Consider the following 19,090-nt stretch of genomic DNA (forward strand, 5'->3'; position numbering starts at 1 on the left):
AACTGAAAGAGAATTTTAAAGCTGACAGAATAGGCGAGGAAAGGCATAGGAGATTTCCACACCCAGTAAGGAAGCCTTTCCCGAAATGGAAGAAAGAAACGAGCAAACAGAGACACCGGTAGCCCGCCAGGATCAGAGTCTGCCCCCGAGAGAAAGTACCCTGACCAGGTTCACCCGTGGGTGGGTGGCGAGCTAGCGGCATTCAGAAGAGCGAGGCCCGCAGTCTGTGCAGAAGACACCTGCACTCGGGTGTGTGTGGCGGCACGATTCACAAGCAGCTCCAGCCAGATGTTAAGCCAAGGAGAAGCCAGGGAGTTCCCAACGCCCCAGGTGTCCTCAGCCCACGACTGGCTGCTGGGGGAATGCGAAGCCCGGCTCCTTGTCTCAGAGCGGGACAACCAGGAGGTGTGACGTACACCCCGGGGTTCCCAGGAGGATCAGGCTGAAGCTGGGACTTGGCCTGAAAGTGTCCCCTCGCACGGCCACCCCCTTCCCCTTCCTGCTCCTCTACTCCTGGTGCCCCTCCATCCAGGGGCCAGACCTTAAAGAGTCACCCGCAAGAGAATCCTGGTCCCAAAGGAGCCTTCTGGGGGACCCGTGCTGAGAGAGGTTGTGGGCATGGCCCGCTGGGGCTCTGCCCGACCCAGGGCTGAGAGATGCAACCTCCCAGCTCTGGGTCCCTGCAGGGGAAGCGTTGGCAAGCACAGGGCCAGTCCTCCAAAGGCCCAGGTGCAGGGAGCCCAGGCCAAGCAGCCTGTGGAAGAAGCCACCCCGGGAACACGACTGCAGGCCACGGCCCTTCCCACCTCCTCCTCCTCCTGCTCCTCCACCCCCCCCCCCGACCTCCCACCCCCACCCCCGACGTGGCGCAGGGCTCAGAGACACCTCAGACACTTGCTACCCAAAGTGCAAAGGGCATCAGTTGCTCCTCCAAACCCCCCCCCCCCGCCCAGCAGACCGCGTTGTCCAGCCAGCCCCCGGGCCTCCCTGGGGTGCCCAGCACAAAAGTGCAGACAACCACCGGACCCTCAATCTCAGTTTTCGGATGTTTTTGCCACTCTAAGGACCCGCAGGCCAGCTGGGCCTTCTGGCAGGACAGAGAGCCCCGGAATCCGACGTGGAGAGCTGGGTGTACGTCCCCACGAGGAGGCGGTCCCCACCTCCGCGGCTCTCCCCTTGCGGGGGGGAAAAGCAGCCACGGGGCCTCAGAGAAGACACCAGGCTGGGCGCCCGCCCCACAGTGGGGGCACGTCCCCCGCAGGCCACTTAGCGACGGCCGCCGGCCGGCGGACGGTTGGGTGGCGCGAGACGCTGCGGCCGCCCTGCTACCGGGTTCCTGGGAGGGCGTCCTGGAACCAGCGTCCACACCAAGCCCTTGGAAGGCCCAGGCGACGGAGGAGCCCCGTCAGGCAGGGGCCGAGGACGGTGACGGCCCGGGCGGGGAGGAGCGTGTCAGGCAGGGGCAGAGGACGGTGACAGGTGACAGGCCGGGCGGGAAGGAGTCAGTCAGGCAGGGGCCGAGGAGGAGACGGGGCTGGGTAAGGGTTAGGGTTAGAGTCAGGGCACAAGTCACAATCGCAAAGACCTGGAAGCGACCCGAGTGCCCATCGACCCACGAGTGCGTAAATGAAATGTGGCGCGTGGACACCACGGAGTGCTATTCAGCTAGGAGGAGCAGCGGTGAGAGGGCACCTCTCGTGGTTCTCCTGGCCAGAGCTGGAACCCGTTCCAGTAAGCCAGGTAGCCCAAGAATGGACACACGAGCACCACGTGCTCGCGCTCACCAGCAAATGGGTACGAACCGACGGACACCCAAGTGGACACAGAGGAATCACCTTCATCGGGTGGGTGTCGGGCGGGTGGGGGGAGGGGATGGGCATACACCTCCATTAGGAATGGGGTGGGTGCGCACCGACTGGGGGATGGGCGCACTTGAGGCTCTGACCCGAGGGGGGAGGCTGGGAGAGGGCAACGTACCCGACCTTAACATTGGTACCCCCACAATACGCTGGAACAACATCAGAGGTTAATGAATAAGAACACAGGGGGGAGGGGGGCACGGGCAACACATGTCACCTTAATACTTGGACTCCCATCATCTGCTTGAAAAGAGAGAGAAAAGAAAATGCAATCATAGAGATAAGAGACACTTTTTAAACATAATGAATCCGAAGAGAAAAGTAAAAGGAGGCCTGTGGGGCAGGTCTGGGTGTGACTCCGGATCCCCCAACATCAGGTGCCACCACCAAAGATTCCTACGTGTAGCCCATAGAACCCCAAAAGCAACGGGACGAGTTCTGGTCACATACTCCCTCAAAATGACATCCTGGCCTTCTTCTGGAACTCCCTCCCCTCTCAGACTCTCAAGGTTTCCTCCAGCGTGTCGGTTCCCACAGAGCAGACCTTTGGTCTGAGACCTGACAGTCCAGAAGCCACGCATGCTGCCGCGTGACGGCGGTGTCGCGGCTTGGGACAAGAGGAGGCCCCACGGTGCGGGCTGGGGCGCCAGGCACCGCGGCGGGCGCTGAGGGTGGGGGTGACCCCCGCCCCGGGCCGCCGCCTCGCTCCCAGAGAGGGGACAGAACAAGAGGCAAAAAAAAAAAAAAAAAAAAAAAAAAAGAAGCCTACGGCACCCGGTATTCCCAGGCGGTCTCCCATCCAAGTACTAACCAGGCCCGACCCTGCTTAGCTTCCGAGACCAGACGAGATCGGGCGCGTTCAGGGTGGTGTGGCCCTAGACGGCGGAGGGCGCCCCTGCCCCGCTCAAGAAGCCGAGCCTCTCTGCGCTTCCCCGCCGCCTCCTCCCGCCCCAGGCCCCGCGCCGGCGCTGACCCGCACCGGGCGGGCCTGTTGAGTTCACCGGCCGGGTCCGGCGGGCTCCGAGGGACGGGGGTGACAGGCGGGGTGGGGCGGGGCGGGCAGGGAGCGGCGGGCCGGGGTGGGGGGCTGTCTCTCTATACACACACACACACACACACACACACACTCACACTCACACTCACTCACTCACACTCACACAAGATGCGCCTCCACGGCTGGACTCGCCAAGGTGGAGACCTTCCAGCCCCCTTCCTCTCCTCGCCTGGCCCACCCCCAGCTCGTGGCCGCCGCCGCCGCCGCCGCCGCCGATTGCGCACGCGCGGGTCGCCCGCCCTTTGACCCCAGGCAGGGGCCGCCCTCCCCGACAACCCCTTTCAGCTGCGCCCCCCACCCTGTGGGTGGGCTGCCGCCTATTCCCCCGGGCCCGGGCTGGGGCACAGCGCATGGGGGAGGGGAGCGAGTGTATGGGGCGTCTCTCTCTCTCTCTAGGGATGTGTCCCATGGGTGGGGTGGCGTGGTTAGTGGGGCGCTGAAGAAATCAGTCCCCTCCATCTCCTACCTCTGGAAAACGCCCAAGCCCTTGGAGAACTGCCGGCAACGCGACCGTGGGGGCCGGGACCCTCCTCTGTGTCCTCCTGTGGCCCAGTCCAAGGGGCCTGGGCCTGGCCGGGGCTGCATTGGACCCCGACCACCCTGGCGTGTGGACTCGCTAAAAATCGGCGATTAGATATTGGATTCCAGCTTCATTGAGGTCATTTCACTAATGAGTGCACCGGAAAGAGTTTCCTAATCCATCTGTGAGGGTGGCAACTGAAAGAGAATTTTAAAGCTGACAGAATAGGCGAGGAAAGGCATAGGAGATTTCCACACCCAGTAAGGAAGCCTTTCCCGAAATGGAAGAAAGAAACGAGCAAACAGAGACACCGGTAGCCCGCCAGGATCAGAGTCTGCCCCCGAGAGAAAGTACCCTGACCAGGTTCACCCGTGGGTGGGTGGCGAGCTAGCGGCATTCAGAAGAGCGAGGCCCGCAGTCTGTGCAGAAGACACCTGCACTCGGGTGTGTGTGGCGGCACGATTCACAAGCAGCTCCAGCCAGATGTTAAGCCAAGGAGAAGCCAGGGAGTTCCCAACGCCCCAGGTGTCCTCAGCCCACGACTGGCTGCTGGGGGAATGCGAAGCCCGGCTCCTTGTCTCAGAGCGGGACAACCAGGAGGTGTGACGTACACCCCGGGGTTCCCAGGAGGATCAGGCTGAAGCTGGGACTTGGCCTGAAAGTGTCCCCTCGCACGGCCACCCCCTTCCCCTTCCTGCTCCTCTACTCCTGGTGCCCCTCCATCCAGGGGCCAGACCTTAAAGAGTCACCCGCAAGAGAATCCTGGTCCCAAAGGAGCCTTCTGGGGGACCCATGCTGAGAGAGGTTGTGGGCATGGCCCGCTGGGGCTCTGCCCGACCCAGGGCTGAGAGATGCAACCTCCCAGCTCTGGGTCCCTGCAGGGGAAGCGTTGGCAAGCACAGGGCCAGTCCTCCAAAGGCCCAGGTGCAGGGAGCCCAGGCCAAGCAGCCTGTGGAAGAAGCCACCCCGGGAACACGACTGCAGGCCACGGCCCTTCCCACCTCCTCCTCCTCCTGCTCCTCCACCCCCCCCCCCGACCTCCCACCCCCACCCCCGACGTGGCGCAGGGCTCAGAGACACCTCAGACACTTGCTACCCAAAGTGCAAAGGGCATCAGTTGCTCCTCCAAACCCCCCCCCCCGCCCAGCAGACCGCGTTGTCCAGCCAGCCCCCGGGCCTCCCTGGGGTGCCCAGCACAAAAGTGCAGACAACCACCGGACCCTCAATCTCAGTTTTCGGATGTTTTTGCCACTCTAAGGACCCGCAGGCCAGCTGGGCCTTCTGGCAGGACAGAGAGCCCCGGAATCCGACGTGGAGAGCTGGGTGTACGTCCCCACGAGGAGGCGGTCCCCACCTCCGCGGCTCTCCCCTTGCGGGGGGGAAAAGCAGCCACGGGGCCTCAGAGAAGACACCAGGCTGGGCGCCCGCCCCACAGTGGGGGCACGTCCCCCGCAGGCCACTTAGCGACGGCCGCCGGCCGGCGGACGGTTGGGTGGCGCGAGACGCTGCGGCCGCCCTGCTACCGGGTTCCTGGGAGGGCGTCCTGGAACCAGCGTCCACACCAAGCCCTTGGAAGGCCCAGGCGACGGAGGAGCCCCGTCAGGCAGGGGCCGAGGACGGTGACGGCCCGGGCGGGGAGGAGCGTGTCAGGCAGGGGCAGAGGACAGTGACAGGTGACAGGCCGGGCGGGAAGGAGTCAGTCAGGCAGGGGCCGAGGAGGAGACGGGGCTGGGTAAGGGTTAGGGTTAGAGTCAGGGCACAAGTCACAATCGCAAAGACCTGGAAGCGACCCGAGTGCCCATCGACCCACGAGTGCGTAAATGAAATGTGGCGCGTGGACACCACGGAGTGCTATTCAGCTAGGAGGAGCAGCGGTGAGAGGGCACCTCTCGTGGTTCTCCTGGCCAGAGCTGGAACCCGTTCCAGTAAGCCAGGTAGCCCAAGAATGGACACACGAGCACCACGTGCTCGCGCTCACCAGCAAATGGGTACGAACCGACGGACACCCAAGTGGACACAGAGGAATCACCTTCATCGGGTGGGTGTCGGGCGGGTGGGGGGAGGGGATGGGCATACACCTCCATTAGGAATGGGGTGGGTGCGCACCGACTGGGGGATGGGCGCACTTGAGGCTCTGACCCGAGGGGGGAGGCTGGGAGAGGGCAACGTACCCGACCTTAACATTGGTACCCCCACAATACGCTGGAACAACATCAGAGGTTAATGAATAAGAACACAGGGGGGAGGGGGGCACGGGCAACACATGTCACCTTAATACTTGGACTCCCATCATCTGCTTGAAAAGAGAGAGAAAAGAAAATGCAATCATAGAGATAAGAGACACTTTTTAAACATAATGAATCCGAAGAGAAAAGTAAAAGGAGGCCTGTGGGGCAGGTCTGGGTGTGACTCCGGATCCCCCAACATCAGGTGCCACCACCAAAGATTCCTACGTGTAGCCCATAGAACCCCAAAAGCAACGGGACGAGTTCTGGTCACATACTCCCTCAAAATGACATCCTGGCCTTCTTCTGGAACTCCCTCCCCTCTCAGACTCTCAAGGTTTCCTCCAGCGTGTCGGTTCCCACAGAGCAGACCTTTGGTCTGAGACCTGACAGTCCAGAAGCCACGCATGCTGCCGCGTGACGGCGGTGTCGCGGCTTGGGACAAGAGGAGGCCCCACGGTGCGGGCTGGGGCGCCAGGCACCGCGGCGGGCGCTGAGGGTGGGGGTGACCCCCGCCCCGGGCCGCCGCCTCGCTCCCAGAGAGGGGACAGAACAAGAGGCAAAAAAAAAAAAAAAAAAAAAAAAAGAAGCCTACGGCACCCGGTATTCCCAGGCGGTCTCCCATCCAAGTACTAACCAGGCCCGACCCTGCTTAGCTTCCGAGACCAGACGAGATCGGGCGCGTTCAGGGTGGTGTGGCCCTAGACGGCGGAGGGCGCCCCTGCCCCGCTCAAGAAGCCGAGCCTCTCTGCGCTTCCCCGCCGCCTCCTCCCGCCCCAGGCCCCGCGCCGGCGCTGACCCGCACCGGGCGGGCCTGTTGAGTTCACCGGCCGGGTCCGGCGGGCTCCGAGGGACGGGGGTGACAGGCGGGGTGGGGCGGGGCGGGCAGGGAGCGGCGGGCCGGGGTGGGGGGCTGTCTCTCTATACACACACACACACACACACACACACACTCACACTCACACTCACTCACTCACACTCACACAAGATGCGCCTCCACGGCTGGACTCGCCAAGGTGGAGACCTTCCAGCCCCCTTCCTCTCCTCGCCTGGCCCACCCCCAGCTCGTGGCCGCCGCCGCCGCCGCCGCCGCCGATTGCGCACGCGCGGGTCGCCCGCCCTTTGACCCCAGGCAGGGGCCGCCCTCCCCGACAACCCCTTTCAGCTGCGCCCCCCACCCTGTGGGTGGGCTGCCGCCTATTCCCCCGGGCCCGGGCTGGGGCACAGCGCATGGGGGAGGGGAGCGAGTGTATGGGGCGTCTCTCTCTCTCTCTAGGGATGTGTCCCATGGGTGGGGTGGCGTGGTTAGTGGGGCGCTGAAGAAATCAGTCCCCTCCATCTCCTACCTCTGGAAAACGCCCAAGCCCTTGGAGAACTGCCGGCAACGCGACCGTGGGGGCCGGGACCCTCCTCTGTGTCCTCCTGTGGCCCAGTCCAAGGGGCCTGGGCCTGGCCGGGGCTGCATTGGACCCCGACCACCCTGGCGTGTGGACTCGCTAAAAATCGGCGATTAGATATTGGATTCCAGCTTCATTGAGGTCATTTCACTAATGAGTGCACCGGAAAGAGTTTCCTAATCCATCTGTGAGGGTGGCAACTGAAAGAGAATTTTAAAGCTGACAGAATAGGCGAGGAAAGGCATAGGAGATTTCCACACCCAGTAAGGAAGCCTTTCCCGAAATGGAAGAAAGAAACGAGCAAACAGAGACACCGGTAGCCCGCCAGGATCAGAGTCTGCCCCCGAGAGAAAGTACCCTGACCAGGTTCACCCGTGGGTGGGTGGCGAGCTAGCGGCATTCAGAAGAGCGAGGCCCGCAGTCTGTGCAGAAGACACCTGCACTCGGGTGTGTGTGGCGGCACGATTCACAAGCAGCTCCAGCCAGATGTTAAGCCAAGGAGAAGCCAGGGAGTTCCCAACGCCCCAGGTGTCCTCAGCCCACGACTGGCTGCTGGGGGAATGCGAAGCCCGGCTCCTTGTCTCAGAGCGGGACAACCAGGAGGTGTGACGTACACCCCGGGGTTCCCAGGAGGATCAGGCTGAAGCTGGGACTTGGCCTGAAAGTGTCCCCTCGCACGGCCACCCCCTTCCCCTTCCTGCTCCTCTACTCCTGGTGCCCCTCCATCCAGGGGCCAGACCTTAAAGAGTCACCCGCAAGAGAATCCTGGTCCCAAAGGAGCCTTCTGGGGGACCCATGCTGAGAGAGGTTGTGGGCATGGCCCGCTGGGGCTCTGCCCGACCCAGGGCTGAGAGATGCAACCTCCCAGCTCTGGGTCCCTGCAGGGGAAGCGTTGGCAAGCACAGGGCCAGTCCTCCAAAGGCCCAGGTGCAGGGAGCCCAGGCCAAGCAGCCTGTGGAAGAAGCCACCCCGGGAACACGACTGCAGGCCACGGCCCTTCCCACCTCCTCCTCCTCCTGCTCCTCCACCCCCCCCCCGACCTCCCACCCCCACCCCCGACGTGGCGCAGGGCTCAGAGACACCTCAGACACTTGCTACCCAAAGTGCAAAGGGCATCAGTTGCTCCTCCAAACCCCCCCCCCCGCCCAGCAGACCGCGTTGTCCAGCCAGCCCCCGGGCCTCCCTGGGGTGCCCAGCACAAAAGTGCAGACAACCACCGGACCCTCAATCTCAGTTTTCGGATGTTTTTGCCACTCTAAGGACCCGCAGGCCAGCTGGGCCTTCTGGCAGGACAGAGAGCCCCGGAATCCGACGTGGAGAGCTGGGTGTACGTCCCCACGAGGAGGCGGTCCCCACCTCCGCGGCTCTCCCCTTGCGGGGGGGAAAAGCAGCCACGGGGCCTCAGAGAAGACACCAGGCTGGGCGCCCGCCCCACAGTGGGGGCACGTCCCCCGCAGGCCACTTAGCGACGGCCGCCGGCCGGCGGACGGTTGGGTGGCGCGAGACGCTGCGGCCGCCCTGCTACCGGGTTCCTGGGAGGGCGTCCTGGAACCAGCGTCCACACCAAGCCCTTGGAAGGCCCAGGCGACGGAGGAGCCCCGTCAGGCAGGGGCCGAGGACGGTGACGGCCCGGGCGGGGAGGAGCGTGTCAGGCAGGGGCAGAGGACAGTGACAGGTGACAGGCCGGGCGGGAAGGAGTCAGTCAGGCAGGGGCCGAGGAGGAGACGGGGCTGGGTAAGGGTTAGGGTTAGAGTCAGGGCACAAGTCACAATCGCAAAGACCTGGAAGCGACCCGAGTGCCCATCGACCCACGAGTGCGTAAATGAAATGTGGCGCGTGGACACCACGGAGTGCTATTCAGCTAGGAGGAGCAGCGGTGAGAGGGCACCTCTCGTGGTTCTCCTGGCCAGAGCTGGAACCCGTTCCAGTAAGCCAGGTAGCCCAAGAATGGACACACGAGCACCACGTGCTCGCGCTCACCAGCAAATGGGTACGAACCGACGGACACCCAAGTGGACACAGAGGAATCACCTTCATCGGGTGGGTGTCGGGCGGGTGGGGGGAGGGGATGGGCATACACCTCCATTAGGAATGGGGTGGGTGCGCACCGACTGGGGGATGGGCGCACTTGAGGCTCTGACCCGAGGGGGGAGGCTGGGAGAGGGCAACGTACCCGACCTTAACATTGGTACCCCCACAATACGCTGGAACAACATCAGAGGTTAATGAATAAGAACACAGGGGGGAGGGGGGCACGGGCAACACATGTCACCTTAATACTTGGACTCCCATCATCTGCTTGAAAAGAGAGAGAAAAGAAAATGCAATCATAGAGATAAGAGACACTTTTTAAACATAATGAATCCGAAGAGAAAAGTAAAAGGAGGCCTGTGGGGCAGGTCTGGGTGTGACTCCGGATCCCCCAACATCAGGTGCCACCACCAAAGATTCCTACGTGTAGCCCATAGAACCCCAAAAGCAACGGGACGAGTTCTGGTCACATACTCCCTCAAAATGACATCCTGGCCTTCTTCTGGAACTCCCTCCCCTCTCAGACTCTCAAGGTTTCCTCCAGCGTGTCGGTTCCCACAGAGCAGACCTTTGGTCTGAGACCTGACAGTCCAGAAGCCACGCATGCTGCCGCGTGACGGCGGTGTCGCGGCTTGGGACAAGAGGAGGCCCCAGGGTGCGGGCTGGGGCGCCAGGCACCGCGGCGGGCGCTGAGGGTGGGGGTGACCCCCGCCCCGGGCCGCCGCCTCGCTCCCAGAGAGGGGACAGAACAAGAGGCAAAAAAAAAAAAAAAAAAAAAAAAAAAGAAGCCTACGGCACCCGGTATTCCCAGGCGGTCTCCCATCCAAGTACTAACCAGGCCCGACCCTGCTTAGCTTCCGAGACCAGACGAGATCGGGCGCGTTCAGGGTGGTGTGGCCCTAGACGGCGGAGGGCGCCCCTGCCCCGCTCAAGAAGCCGAGCCTCTCTGCGCTTCCCCGCCGCCTCCTCCCGCCCCAGGCCCCGCGCCGGCGCTGACCCGCACCGGGCGGGCCTGTTGAGTTCACCGGCCGGGTCCGGCGGGCTCCGAGGGACGGGGGTGACAGGCGGGGTGGGGCGGGCGGGCAGGGAGCGGCGGGCCGGGGTGGGGGGCTGTCTCTCTATACACACACACACACACACACACACACACACTCACACTCACACTCACTCACTCACACTCACACAAGATGCGCCTCCACGGCTGGACTCGCCAAGGTGGAGACCTTCCAGCCCCCTTCCTCTCCTCGCCTGGCCCACCCCCAGCTCGTGGCCGCCGCCGCCGCCGCCGCCGCCGATATCGCACGCGCGGGTCGCCCGCCCTTTGACCCCAGGCAGGGGCCGCCCTCCCCGACAACCCCTTTCAGCTGCGCCCCCCACCCTGTGGGTGGGCTGCCGCCTATTCCCCCGGGCCCGGGCTGGGGCACAGCGCATGGGGGAGGGGAGCGAGTGTATGGGGCGTCTCTCTCTCTCTCTAGGGATGTGTCCCATGGGTGGGGTGGCGTGGTTAGTGGGGCGCTGAAGAAATCAGTCCCCTCCATCTCCTACCTCTGGAAAACGCCCAAGCCCTTGGAGAACTGCCGGCAACGCGACCGTGGGGGCCGGGACCCTCCTCTGTGTCCTCCTGTGGCCCAGTCCAAGGGGCCTGGGCCTGGCCGGGGCTGCATTGGACCCCGACCACCCTGGCGTGTGGACTCGCTAAAAATCGGCGATTAGATATTGGATTCCAGCTTCATTGAGGTCATTTCACTAATGAGTGCACCGGAAAGAGTTTCCTAATCCATCTGTGAGGGTGGCAACTGAAAGAGAATTTTAAAGCTGACAGAATAGGCGAGGAAAGGCATAGGAGATTTCCACACCCAGTAAGGAAGCCTTTCCCGAAATGGAAGAAAGAAACGAGCAAACAGAGACACCGGTAGCCCGCCAGGATCAGAGTCTGCCCCCGAGAGAAAGTACCCTGACCAGGTTCACCCGTGGGTGGGTGGCGAGCTAGCGGCATTCAGAAGAGCAAGGCCCGCAGTCTGTGCAGAAGACACCTGCACTCGGGTGTGTGTGGCGGCACGATTCACAAGCAGCTCCAGATGTTAAGCCAAGGAGAAGCCAGGGAGTTCCCAATGCCCCAGGTGTCCTCAGCCCACGACTGGCTGCTGGGGGAATGCGAAGCCCGGCTCCTTGTCTCAGAGCGGGACAACCAGGAGGTGTGACGTACACCCCGGGGTTCCCAGGAGGATCAGGCTGAAGCTGGGACTTGGCCTGAAAGTGTCCCCTCGCACGGCCACCCCCTTCCCCTTCCTGCTCCTCTACTCCTGGTGCCCCTCCATCCAGGGGCCAGACCTTAAAGAGCCACCCGCAAGAGAATCCTGGTCCCAAAGGAGCCTTCTGGGGGACCCGTGCTGAGAGAGGTTGTGGGCATGGCCCGCTGGGGCTCTGCCCGACCCAGGGCTGAGAGATGCAACCTCCCAGCTCTGGGTCCCTGCAGGGGAAGCGTTGGCAAGCACAGGGCCAGTCCTCCAAAGGCCCAGGTGCAGGGAGCCCAGGCCAAGCAGCCTGTGGAAGAAGCCACCCCGGGAACACGACTGCAGGCCACGGCCCTTCCCACCTCCTCCTCCTCCTCCTCCTGCTCCTCCACCCCCCCGACCTCCCACCCCCACCCCCGACATGGCGCAGGGCTCAGAGACACCTCAGACACTTGCTACCCAAAGTGCAAAGGGCATCAGTTGCTCCTCCAAACCCCCCACCCTGCCCAGCAGACCGCGTTGTCCAGCCAGCCCCCGGGCCTCCCTGGGGTGCCCAGCACAAAAGTGCAGACAACCACCGGACCCTCAATCTCAGTTTTCGGATGTTTTTGCCACTCTAAGGACCCGCAGGCCAGCTGGGCCTTCTGGCAGGACAGAGAGCCCCGGAATCCGACGTGGAGAGCTGGGTGTAAGTCCCCACGAGGAGGCGGTCCCACCTCCGCGGCTCTCCCCTTGCGGGGGGGAAAAGCAGCCACGGGGCCTCAGAGAAGACACCAGGCTGGGCGCCCGCCCCACAGTGGGGGCACGTCCCCCGCAGGCCACTTAGCGACGGCCGCCGGCCGGCGGACGGTTGGGTGGCGCGAGACGCTGCGGCCGCCCTGCTACCGGGTTCCTGGGAGGGCGTCCTGGAACCAGCGTCCACACCAAGCCCTTGGAAGGCCCAGGCGACGGAGGAGCCCCGTCAGGCAGGGGCCGAGGACGGTGACGGCCCGGGCGGGGAGGAGCGTGTCAGGCAGGGGCCGAGGACGGTGATGGCCTGGGCTGGGAGGAGCGTGTCAGGCAGGGGCAGAGGACGGTGACAGGTGACAGGCCGGGCGGGAAGGAGTCAGTCAGGCAGGGGCCGAGGAGCAGACGGGGCTGGGTAAGGGTTAGGGTTAGAGTCAGGGCACAAGTCACAATCGCAAAGACCTGGAAGCGACCCGAGTGCCCATCGACCCACGAGTGCGTAAATGAAATGTGGCGCGTGGACACCACGGAGTGCTATTCAGCTAGGAGGAGCAGCGGTGAGAGGGCACCTCTCGTGGTTCTCCTGGCCAGAGCTGGAACCCGTTCCAGTAAGCCAGGTAGCCCAAGAATGGACACACGAGCACCACGTGCTCGCGCTCACCAGCAAATGGGTACGAACCGACGGACACCCAAGTGGACACAGAGGAATCACCTTCATCGGGTGGGTGTCGGGCGGGTGGGGGGAGGGGATGGGCATACACCTCCATTAGGAATGGGGTGGGTGCGCACCGACTGGGGGATGGGCGCACTTGAGGCTCTGACCCGAGGGGGGAGGCTGGGAGAGGGCAACGTACCCGACCTTAACATTGGTGCCCCCACAATACGCTGGAACAACATCAGAGGTTAATGAATAAGAACACAGGGGGGAGGGGGGCACGGGCAACACATGTCACCTTAATACTTGGACTCCCATCATCTGCTTGAAAAGAGAGAGAAAAGAAAATGCAATCATAGAGATAAGAGACACTTTTTAAACATAATGAATCCGAAGAGAAAAGTAAAAGGAGGCCTGTGGGGCAGGTCTGGGTGTGACTCCGGATCCCCCAACATCAGGTGCCACCACCAAAGATTCCTACGTGTAGCCCATAGAACCCCAAAAGCAACCGGACGAGTTCTGGTCACATACTCCCTCAAAATGACATCCTGGCCTTCTTCTGGAACTCCCGCCCCACAGCAGACGGGCAGTCTGGGCGCAGTGCGGATCTGGCTGTGTCCACTCACCCACGGAAGACGGGCAGGCAGGGCGCATTGCGGATCTCGATGTGTCCACTTGGGGATCTGGCTGTGTCCACTCACCAACGGGAGACGGGCAGGCAAGGCGCAGTGTGGATCTGGCAGTGTCCACTCACCCATGGCAGACGGGCAGACAGGGCGCAGTGCGGATCTGGCTGTGTCCACTCACCCACGGGAGATGGGCAGTCAAGGGTGCAGTGCGGATCTTGCTGTGTCCACTCACTCACGGGAGACGGTTAGGCAAGGCGCAGTGTGGATGTGGCTGTGTCCACTCACCCACTGGATACGGGCAGGCTAGGCGCAGTGTGGATATGGATGTGTCCACTCACCAACGGGAGACGAGCAGAGAGGGTGCTGTGTGGATCTGGGAATGTCCACTCACCCATGGGAGACGTGCAGGCAGGGAGCAGTGTGGATCTGACTGTGTACACTCACCCACGGTAGACGGGCAGTGAGGGTGTTGTGTGGATCCTGCTGTGACCAGTAACCCACGGGAGATGGGCAGTGAGGGTGCTGTGTGGATCTGGCTGTGTCCACTCAACCACAAGAGACGGGCAGGCAGGGTGCAGTGTGGATCTGGCTGTGTCCACTCACCCACGGGAGACAGGCAGGCATTGCGCAGTGTGGATTTCTCTGTGTCCACTCACCCACGGGAGACGGGCAGTGAGGGCTCAGTGTGGATCTGGCTGTATCCACTCACCCACGGGAGACGAGCAGGCAGGGCGCAGTGTGGATGTGGCTGTGTCCACTCACCCACTGGAGTCGGGCAGGCAAGGCGCAGTGTGGATATGGATGTGTCCACTCACTCACGGGAGACGGGCAGTGAGTGGACAGTGTGGATCTGGCTGTGTCCACTCATCCACGGGTGACGGGCAGGCAGGGAACAGTTTGGAATTGGCTGTGTCCACATTCCCACGGGAGACCTGCAGTGACTGCGCAGTGTGGATCCTGCTATGTCCACTCACCCACGGGAGATGGGCAGGCAGGGCACAGTGTGGATCTGGCTGTGTCCTCTCACCCACAGGAGACGGATAGAGAGAATGCTTTGTGGATCTGGCTATGTCCACTGACCCACGGCAGACGGGCAGGCAGGGCGCAGTGCGGATCTGGCTGTGTCCACTAACCCACGGGAGACGTGCAGGCAATGTGCAGTGTGGATTTGGCTGTGTCCATTCACACACAGGAGACGGACAGAGAGGGTGCTGTGTGAATCTGGCTATGTCCACTGACCAACGGAAGACGGGCATGCAGAAAACAGTGTGGATCTGGCTGTGTCCACACACCCACGGGAGACGGGCAGTGAGGGCTCAGTGTGGATCTGGCTGTGTACACTCACTCACGGGAGACGAGCAGTGAGAGCTCAGTGTGGATCTGGCTGTGACCACTCACCTACGGGAGACGGGCAGAGAGGGTGCTGTGTGGATTTGGCTATGTCCACTGACCCACGGCAGACGGGTATGCAGGGCGCAGTGCGGATCTGGCTGTGTCCACTCACCCAAGGCAGACGGTCAGGCAGGGCGCAGTGCGGATCTAGCTGTGTCCACTCACCCACGGGAGACGGGCAGGCAAGGCGCAGTGTGGATCTGGCTGTGTCCACTGACCCACGGCAGACTGGCAGGCAAGGCGCAGTGTGGATCTGGCTGTGTCCACTCACAAATGGGAGACGGGCAGGCAAGGAACAGTGAAGATCTGGCTGTGTCCACTCACCCACGATAGACGGGCAGAGAGGGTGCTGTGTGGACATGGCTGTGTCCACTCACCCACGGCAGACGGGCAGGCAGGGCACAGTGCGGATCTGGCTGTGTCCACTCACCAACGGGAGTTGGGCAGGCAAGGCGCAGTGTGGATCTGGCTGCGTCCACTCACCCACGGCACGGGCAGGCAGGGTGCTGTGCGGAATTGGCTATGTGCACTCACCCACAGGAGACAGGCAGGCAAGGCGCAGTGTGGATCTGGCTGTGTCCAGTCACCCACGGGAGACGGCCAGAGAGGGTGCTGTGTGGATCTGGGTATGTCTACTCACCCACGGGAGATGGGCAGGCAGGGCGCAGTGCGGATCAGGCTGTGTCCACTCACCCACGGCAGACGGGCAGGCAGGGCGCAGTGCGGATCTGGCTATGTCCACTCACCCACGGGAGACGGGCAGGAAAGGCACAGTGTGAATCTGGCTGTGTCCACTCACACACGGGAGACGGGCAGAGAGGGTCCTGTGTGGATCTGGATATGTCCACTGACCCACGGCAGACGGGCAGGCAGTTCGCAGTGCGGATCTGGCTGTGTCCACTCACCCACGGCAGACGGGCAGGCAGGGCGCATTGCGGATCTGGCTGTGTCCACTCACCAATGGGAGAGGGGCCGGCAAGGCGCAGTGTGGATCTGGCTGTGTCAACTCACACACGGGAGACGGGCAGGCAAGGGGCAGTGTGGATCTGGCTGCGTCCACTCACCCATGGGAGACGGGCAGAGAGGGTGCTGTGTGGATCTGGCTATGCCCACTGACCCACGGCAGACGGGCAGGCAGGGCGCAGTGTGGATCTGGCTGTGTCCACTCACCCACGGCAGATGATCAGTGAGGGCGCAGTGTGGATCTGTCTGAGTCCACTCACCCACGGGAGACGGGCAGTGAGGGATCAGTGTGGATCTGGCTGTGTCCACTCACTCACGGGAGACGAGCAGTGAGAGCTCAGTGTGGATCAGGCTGTGTCCACTCCCTCTCGGGAGACGGGCAGTGAGGGCTCAGTGTGGATCTGGCTGTGTCCACTCATTCACGGGAGACGGGCAGTGAGTGCGCAGTGTGATTATGGCTGTGTCCACTCATCCACGGGTGACAGGCAGGCAGGGCACAGTGGGAATTGACTGTGTCCACACTCCCACGGGAGATGGGCAGTGAGTGCGCCGTGTGGATCTGGCTATGTCCACTAACCACGGGAGATGGGCAGGCAGGGCACAGTGTGGATCTGGCTGTGTCCACTCACTCACGGGTGACGAGCAGTAAGGGCGCAGTGTGGATCTGGCTGTTTCCACTCACCCAAGGGAGACGGGCAGTGAGGGCGCAGTGTGTATCTGGCTGTGTCCACTCACCCAAGGAAGACGGGCAGTGAGGGCGCCGTGTGGATCTGGCTGTGTCCACACACCCACGGGAGACGAGCAGAGAGGGTGCTGTGTGGATCTGGCTATGTCCACTCACACACGGGAGACGGGCAGGCAGGGCACAGTGTGGATATGGCTGTGTCCACACTCCCACGGGAGACGGGCAGTGAGGGCGCAGTGTGGATCTGGCTGTGTCCACTCACCCACGGCAGACGGGCAGACAGGGCGCTGTGAGGATCTGGCTGTGTCCACTCACCCACGGGAGACGGACAGGCAAGGCGCAGTGTGGATCTGGCTGTGTCCACTCACCCACGGGAGACGGCCAGAGAGGGTGCTGTGTGGATCTGGCTATGTCCACTCACCCACGGGAGACGGGCAGGCAGGGCACAGTGTGGATCTGGCTGTGTCCACACTCCCACGGGAGATGGGCATTTGGGCGCAGTGTGGTTCTGGTTGTGTCCACTCACCCATGGCAGACCGGCAGGCAGGGCGCTGTGAGGATCTGGCTGTGTCCACTCACCCACGGGGGACGGGCAGGTAAGGTGCAGTGTGGATCTGGCTGTGGCCACTCACTCACGGGAGACGGGCAGAGAGGATGTTTTGTGGATCTGGCTATGTCCACTGACCCACGGCAGATGGGCAGGCAGGGCGCTGTGCGGATCTGGCTGTGTCCACTCACCCACGGCAGAAGGGCAGGCAGGGCACAGTGTGGATCTGGCTGGGTCCACTCACCCACAGGAGATGGCCAGAGAGGGTGCTGTGTGGATCTGGCTATGTCCACTCACCCACGGGAGACGGGCAGAGAGGGTGCTGTGTGGATCTGGCTATGTCCACTGACCCACGGCAGACGGGCAGGAAGGGCGCAGTGCGGATCTGGCTGTGTCCACTCACCCTCGACAGGCGGGTAGGCAGGATGCAGTGCGGATCTGGCTGTGTCCACTCACCCACGGGAGACGGGCAGGCAAGTCGTAGTGTGGATCTGGCTGTGTCCACTCACCCACGGGAGACGGCCAGAGAGGGTGCTGTGTGACTCTGGCTATGTCCACTGACCCACGGTAGACGGGCAGGCAGGGCGCAGTGCGGATCTGGCTGTGTCCACTCACCCACGGCAGACGGGCAGGAAGTGCGCAGTGCGGATCTGGCTGTGTCCACTCACCCACGGGAGACGGGCAGGCAAGGCGCAGTGTGGATCTGGCTGTGTCCACTCAACCACGGGAGACGGGCAGAGAGTGTGCTGTGTGCATCTGGCTATGTCCACTGACCCACGGCAGACGGGCAGGCAGGGCGCAGTGCGGATCTGGCTGTGTCCACTCACCCACGGCAGACGATCAGGCAGGGCGCAGTGCGGATCTGTTTGTGTCCACTCACCCACGGGAGATGGGCAGGCAGGGCGCAGTGTGGATCTGGCTGTCTACACTGAACCACGGGAGACGGGCAGGCAGGGGGCAGTGCGGATCTGGCTGAGTCCACTCACCCACGGGAGACGGGCAGGCAGGGCGCAGTGTGGATCTGGCTGTCTACACTCACCCACGGGAGACGGGCAGGCAGGGGGAAGTGCGGATCAGGCTGTGTCCACTCAGCCTCGGCAGACGGGAAGGCAGGGCGCAGTGCGGATCTGGCTATGTCCACTCACCCACGGGAGACGGGCTGGAAAGGCACAGTGTGGATCTGGCTGTGTCACCTCATACACGGGAGACGGGCACAGAGGGTGCTGTGTGGATCTGGATATGTCCACTGACCCACGGTAGACGGGCAGGCAGATCGCAGTGCGGATCTGGCTGTGTCGACTCACCCACGGCAGACGGGTAGGCAGGGCGCATTGCGGATCTGGCTGTGTCCACTCACCAATGGGAGAGGGGCAGGCAAGGCGCAGTGTGGATCTGGCTGTGTCCACTCACCCACGGGAGACGGGCAGATAGGGTGCTGTGTGGATCTGGCTATGTCCACTGACCCACGGCAGACGGGCAGGCAGGGCGCATTGCGGATCTGGCTGTGTCCACTTGGGGATCTTGCTGTGTCCACTCACCAATGGGAGACGGGCAGGCAAGGCGCAGTGTGGATCTGGCTGTGTCCACTGACCCACGGCAGACGGGCAGGCAAGTCGCAGTGCGGATCTGGCTGTGTCCACTCACGCAAGACAGACGGGCAGACAGGGCGCAGTGCGGATCTGGCTGTGTCCACACACCCACGGGAGACGGGAAGGCAAGGCGCAGTGTGGATCTCGCTGTGTCCACTCACCCACGGGAGACCGGCAGAGAGGGTGCTATGTGGATTTGGCTATGTCCACTGACCCACGGCACAAGGGCAGGCAGGGCGCAGTGCGAATCTGGCTGTGTCCACTCACCCACGGGAGACGGGAAGGCAAGGCGCAGTGTGGATCTGGCTGTGTCCACTCACCCACGGGAGACGGCCAGAGAGGGTGCTGTGTGGATCTGGCTATGTCCACTGACCCACGGAAGACGGGCAGGAAGGGCGCAGTGCGGATCTGGCTGTGTCCACTCACCCTCGACAGGCGGGTAGGCAGGATGCAGTGCGGATCTGGCTGTGTCCACTCACCCACGGGAGACGGCCAGAGAGGGTGCTGTGTGACTCTGGCTATGTCCACTGACCCACGGTAGACGGGCAGGCAGGGCGCAGTGTGGATCTGGCTGTGTCCACTCA

The 19,090-nt window shown here is 63.1% G+C and overlaps 3 non-coding genes across 3 annotated transcripts; all 3 read right to left on the reverse strand.

Moving 5' to 3' along the window:
• Window positions 1–2,621: 2,621 nt before the first annotated feature.
• Window positions 2,622–2,740, reverse strand: LOC142862190 (5S ribosomal RNA). The gene has a single exon (XR_012913277.1). It is a non-coding gene; the product is annotated as a 5S ribosomal RNA (ribosomal RNA).
• A 3,506-nt stretch (window positions 2,741–6,246) lies between these two features.
• LOC142862191 (5S ribosomal RNA) lies at window positions 6,247–6,365 on the reverse strand. Its single transcript, XR_012913278.1, has one exon. It is a non-coding gene; the product is annotated as a 5S ribosomal RNA (ribosomal RNA).
• Window positions 6,366–9,872: 3,507 nt separating this feature from the next.
• On the reverse strand, window positions 9,873–9,991 carry LOC142862192 (5S ribosomal RNA). Its single transcript, XR_012913279.1, has one exon. It is a non-coding gene; the product is annotated as a 5S ribosomal RNA (ribosomal RNA).
• Between the last annotated feature and the right edge of the window lie 9,099 nt (window positions 9,992–19,090).

The sequence above is a fragment of the Microcebus murinus genome, chromosome 18 (assembly GCF_040939455.1).
Source record: "Microcebus murinus isolate Inina chromosome 18, M.murinus_Inina_mat1.0, whole genome shotgun sequence".
In the NCBI taxonomy this organism is placed as follows: Eukaryota; Metazoa; Chordata; class Mammalia; order Primates; family Cheirogaleidae; genus Microcebus; species Microcebus murinus.